The sequence below is a fragment of the Perognathus longimembris genome, chromosome 17, assembly GCF_023159225.1.
Source record: "Perognathus longimembris pacificus isolate PPM17 chromosome 17, ASM2315922v1, whole genome shotgun sequence".
In the NCBI taxonomy this organism is placed as follows: Eukaryota; Metazoa; Chordata; class Mammalia; order Rodentia; family Heteromyidae; genus Perognathus; species Perognathus longimembris.
In genome coordinates this window covers 317,248-323,348 of record NC_063177.1, presented here as the reverse complement: position 1 = coordinate 323,348, position 6,101 = coordinate 317,248, and positions in this window count along the sequence as shown.

Genomic DNA, 6,101 nt, shown 5'->3' with positions numbered 1-6,101 from the left:
TAGCTCACAGCTGTAGTCCAAGCCATCCCAGGCAGGAAAGTCTGTGAGACTCTTACAACTCCAATTAACCACCAAAAAGACAGAGGTGGAGCTGTAGTTCCAATGATAGAGCACAGCCTTGACATAAAAAGCTAAGGGACAGTTACCAAGTCCTGAGTTCAAGTCCCAGTAAGGGGGTTGGGTACCTGCATGCCAAGGGGTGTTGGGGTCCTTCGCCCCCAGCGCTTTCCTAGCCAGTGGGAGAGGCGGGGAAATGCGCCTGGACTGAGGCGGGCCAAAAAAAGGTGAAGAGTTGATGGACTGCCTGAACCCAGCCCCTCTTTCACCGGAGGACAATCAGACAGCCCTGGAGAGTGTCACATACAGTCTCACTTTATTGGGACAAGCTTCGGCCTTAAAATGGCAGGAGGGGGAGGGGTGTACGCGCACCTAGCTAAGGGCTATGAGGGGAGGCCTGAGCTGTGTGTATAGGGTGGAGGGCCAAGGGACCAATCCTAACAGATGGCCTAATTATACATCACAGCCCACAGGACAACCTCCGGGTTCACCTCCAGGCGCCATCTTGGCCACACGTGGTCCCAAGGCTGGGAGGTGGGACCAGCTAGAACCACCTTTCTGCTTCCGTGTATTGCCCCATGGGACCCCAGGGCCAGAAGGCAGGCGGGGCTAGCCAGGATCCCCTTTCTGGGTTCTGGTGTAACAGTGACACGTGACCCCGGGGCAGGGACACACAGGTGGGGCCAGCCAGGCTTACCCCACATCTTGCCCTTTTGTTTTTTATTATCAGGTGGCTGCCCTACTTGAGAGTGTGCCTGTCTTAGGTTGTCCCCCTCTGAGGATCTTACCCGTCATTGGCTACCACTCTAGCTCTTCAGGCAAACCTACCTGCAGGGCTTACCAGCCCAGTGGAAAACCTTGGGGCGGGGGGAAGGAATTGACAGTCAAGAGGAGGCCCTGTTATTATTTTGCTTCATGCCTGCACATTCTGGTAAGGGCTATGGCCAACCTCATAGGGTTCCCAATTGGCTAAAAGCAGCATAATGCTGCCAGACCACAATTAACTGGACAGCTCTGGCTCATTGCTTAAGAAATAGGGGAAGCCTATTTACCCTAGAAAGGGTCAAGTGTAAACACAGAGGTAAATGCAAACACAAGGCAAATGTAAACACGAGGATCATGGGGGGGTCTCTCCCACAAGGAGGGGAAGGTAAGGGAGCCACCCATTTGGCTCTGTCTATTGAAAATTGGAGTTCAGTCCATTTCAGCGATGCTCAGGATAAAGCAGGCAGCGTTCCCCTTCTCTGGCAGTGAGCAGGTCCAGGCCCTGGTGGTTCTGGAGGTCCACGGCAGCCAAGGTGCTAGCAACTTAACACAACATTAGTGGATAGTTTATCATAAATATTGAAGCAAAGTGCCAAGGCCCCCAATGCCTATTCTCCCCCCAACAGGAGCCCCTAAGCTTAGCAATGGGGGAAAGACAAAAGGGAAATAACAGTGCAACTCCATTCCAGTTCTTTGGCGATGGCTGTAGGCATTATCCCCACAGAGAAACATTGCGCCATAAAAGATGTTGAGGTAGAGTCCAAGAAGCAAGCAGGGCCGGGCACTGGAACGAAGGGAGGCTGGCTGTCTCCGTTGTTGTCCACCGCTGATACACACAGGCAAGTTTCCCATATTTCCAGGGAGGAGCAGGAAGAAATCCACCACAGTCTTTTTTATTCCTAGAGAGAATAAGGAAGCATACCTTAAGAGAAAGTGCTCTTGGTTAGTTATCTTGGTGAACAGTATTTTAGGTCTCTAGCAGGTACCCAAATTGGGCTTGATTTCCTGATTGGGAAAACACATCCGAATCCTCTTCCCACGCTAATAAGTGGGTCAGGACCTCACCATGATCCAGTAAGGGGGTCCTTCCATTGGACTTCCACCTTTAAATAAGGTGTCTGATCTGACCAATGCCTCAGAAAAGCCGTCAGAGGTTGGTCTTTGGAGAAATTTAAAATATTTAGTGTAAACATGGCTGTCCTTAACTGGTCATGGGGGCTGCCTCCCTCTTTTGTTTTTTATTAATTGGTCCTTTAGGGTCTTGTTATGCCTCTCAATTATGGCTTGGCCCCTTGGATTGTACGGTATTCCAGTGGTGTGTTTAATATTCCACATTTGAAAAGGTCTTCTCAATGATTTGCTTATAAAGCAAGGCCCATTGTCTGTCTTTACCTGTAGGGGTAGCCCCAGGATGGCAAAACATTATAGGAAGTGGCTTTCAGCATCCCAGGGCCTTTCACTTGAATGGGCAGTTGCCCAACAAGCGTGTGAGTGGGTGTCTATGGACATAAATATATATTTTAATTTTCCAAAGAGAGCATAGTGGGTTACATCAGTTTGTCAGATAACATTAGGCTAAAGGCCTCTGGGGTTAACTTCAGGAGACTGCAGAGGTGGAACCTGCAAAAATGGCATACATGATTTGCATGTCCTTATGATCTTTTTAAAGTCCTTTATAGGAACCAGGGGGAATTTTTTATGTAACCAGTTTAAATGCATATGCTCATGGAGTCCTTGAGCCATTTGAAAATTTTGAGGCTGTGTAGTGGCTGTGTCTACAGTAGTCCCATTACTGGCCAGGTGATCAGCCATTTGGTTACCTCATGCCAGATTCCCAGGCAGTTCTTGGTGTCCTTGGAGATGCTGCAAAAAGATAGGCTCAGCCGTTCCTTTAGTAAAGACTGGACTTGGATCATTAAGGGAGTAATTGAATTTTTATCTAGTTTAATGTATGAGGACACTAGGGTTGGTAACAAATTAACTATATACAAACTGTCAGAAAACAGGTTCATTGGCTGCTGAACATGGGTTAGTGCCAGGGCAACTGCATACAGCTCCTTAAACTGTGAAGACCCTGTAACTGGCTCAAAGTAGTAGGTGCTCTCTTCTCTATTGGCAGGGGAGGAAGTGGAGTATACCACCGCGGCAGACCCTGCTTTTCCTCCATCAGTAAAAACATTTACAGCTTTAATAAGAGGTTTGGTAGAGAAAAGCATGGGGGGAGTCCACTGTAACCTTGAAAATGAGGCTACCCATCTTGAAGTGCCATAATGGCAGTCCAACTTCCCCATGAAACCCTTTAAGGCACTAGAGACCCGGTTATGGTTTCTTTTAACCCACTCAAAATCTGACAGCCAGTAGGGAATAACTATCACATCAGGATCCCACCCATAATGTCTCAGGGAAGTATCCCTGCCCTTAATTACCAGGTCAGCTAGCTGATGTAGCTGGGAGTAAACCCTGGGAGCCCCTCCTACTGATGCATGCATCCATTAGAGAGGCTTGCCCGCTTGAGTAATGGCAGCTGAGGAAAGCTCTGAGCTGGGAAGGATCCAGAGACAATGGGGGCATTTGGGCTTATAATGAGCCAATTGTGCCATATTTAAGGCCGTCTGAATTGATTGAAATATTACTTGATGTGATGGAGTTATTGTAATAACATCAGTGGGCACTTTATCCTTTAGAGAGTCAAAAAGTGGAATCATATCTTCTGTAGGCAGGTGGAATCAAGGCCATAACCAGTTAATCTCACCTAACAGTTTTTGTAACTCCACCAAAGTATAGGTACCATCAAATCAAATCATATCATATTATTTAACCTTACTGGCAGGTGTTAGAGAGCACAAATGAATAACAATCAAGAGGGCAAAGGGTCAGGACAATGTAAAAGTCAACTTCTTCTATTCTGAATCAGCAGGCCTCATTAGTCATGTGTGATGGAGGCAGGCAGGAGAGTTGGGTTGGACACCTCCTGCTGGGTTGCCTGCAAATTTCTATACAGACTCGTTAAAGATATTAGTTTGGGGGCAGACTGTGGAGGCAGCTTCCTGTGGCCACGGAATGCCATAGTTCACACAGCTAACACACATGTCGACCTGGATCCTATAGAGTAAAATATTAATCCTGGGTCAGGGAAATCGAGGTTAGTAGCCACATTTGTGCATTCATTCCAAAAGGACTCTGGTCCCTTGATCCTATAGAGTTTATGAGAGCACAGGAAAAGAAAAATGGAGAAGTAAAATCTTAGTCTATACCAAAGAATTGTCAGGATCAGATGTACACTTGACTTTTAACATAGATAGACATAAAAAATAACACACTGATTTTATATCATTATATTTATACCACATGCTCCATATTTGAAGCTTTTGGAGTTTTTCTTAGACACATTTGCTTGCACCCAAACATGATCAGTTTGGGTTTAAAACCTGTTTTTTGTTGTTGTTGTTTTGTTTTGTTTTTCTTTTGGCTTGGAATCTGGTGATAAGAGGATTGCCTCCCGGTTGTTTACTGTGACCCCACCCACAGACTGTAAAGATCAATTAAAACTTAAAGTAAGTTAAATAGTAGTTAAAAAGGCAAGTAATTTTTAAACCATGATGTCGGGAGCTACTAGCAGCTAACCTCATCCTGACCTCTGGTTGTGCTGTTATCACAAGGAATGCGGTAAGATTTGGCTTAATTGACAGCCAGCACTTACCAAGATGTTTTACTGTGTCCATAGGCGCCTGGCTTATGTTTACCATTCAGCCTTATCTTGTTTCATTGCCTCCTGTTATTTACGGTCTTAAAACCTTTCTTATTTTCTTAAACTTTGGTAACCCTATTCCATTCCCTGGTTCCCAAACTGCATATAAGCTGGATGTTAAGAATAAACAAGGCTGTAGTCTTGAAGTTCAACCTTACGGCTGCAGACCTCCCGTACCCCATCTTTGTCTCTTGTCTTTTTTCTCTTGCCTTATTTTTCATTTTCCTTATCCCCGCCGCCCCTCAGTCAGGATTCCTGTTTCCCTGCCGGCTGGCCCGGCAGGCATGATGCTTGTTTTTACATGTTTTACTAACAGAGAGACAGACAGACATGACAGACAAACATACAGACAGTTCTGCACAGCCCTTCTCCTCCTGGGCAGCCAGGGGGCTGTCTCCCCTCCATCCAAGACATTCCTCAGCAAATGTTTCCCAGGCTCTTTAAGGCCACCTCAGAAGCAGGAGGAGTGAGTGTCTTAAAAGGGCCCTCACTGTCCCCATGGCGATCCTCTCCTGGGTCCGCACAAGATGGTGGGAAGCCTCTGGTGGAGGAGGGGTGACAAGGCGGCAGAGGCTGTCCCCCGCAACTTGCTCATTTTCCATGCATCCTGGGGCCAAGGGGCTTGGCCTGGGATCCGGGGGATCAGGCCAAGGCTTGTCTGTGGGCTCATCAAAGTGAGGCGTTGAGCCCCTCTCCTCCTGGGCAGCGGGAGGGCTGTTTCCCTCCCATCCAAGATGTTCCCCTGCAGATCCTTCCAGGCCCAGATGCTCTCCCTTAGGGAGCCTGGGGAAAAGCAGGCCTTAAGGGGCAGTGTGTGTCAAGGCCTCCCGGATCCTTTCAGCCTGGGAGTCTGAGATGTCTAGTCCTATGGTTTGCATGAAACTCAGCACCTGAAGTGCTGGATCACCACGTTGACTTTCAGATTGCCCCATCTTTTCTGGGGATACCCTTACCTCTCAGAACTCGCTTGACTTGGCTCGCCAGTAGTTTCTAAACCCACGCTTCCTTGAGCCCTGCATTGGGCGCCAGCTGGCGGGGTCCTTTGCCCCCAGTGCTCTCCTGGCCAGTGAGAGAGGTGGGGAAGTGTGCCCCAACCCAGGCAGGCCAAGGAAAGGTGAAGGGTCTACTCTCCGCCCGCACCCAGACCCCCTTTCGCCGGACAATCAGACAGCCTGGGAGAGTGTCACGCACAGTCTCATTTTATTGGGAGGAGCTTCGGCCTTAAAATGGCAGGAGGGGGAGGAGTGTGTGCACACCTAGCTAGGGGCTATGAGGGGCAGCCTGAGCTGTCCGTCAAGGGTGGAGCGCCAAGGGACCAATCCTAAGAGATGGCCTAATTATACGTCACAGCCCACAGGATCACCTCCAGGTTCACCTCCAGGAGCCATCTTGGCCACACGTGGTCCCAAGACTGTGAAGCAGGATCAGCTAGAACCACCTTTCTGGTTCCATGTAATCACCCCACGGGACTCTGGAGCCGGAAGGCAGGCAGGGTAGCCGGGATCCCCTTTCTGGGTTTTGGTGTAACAGC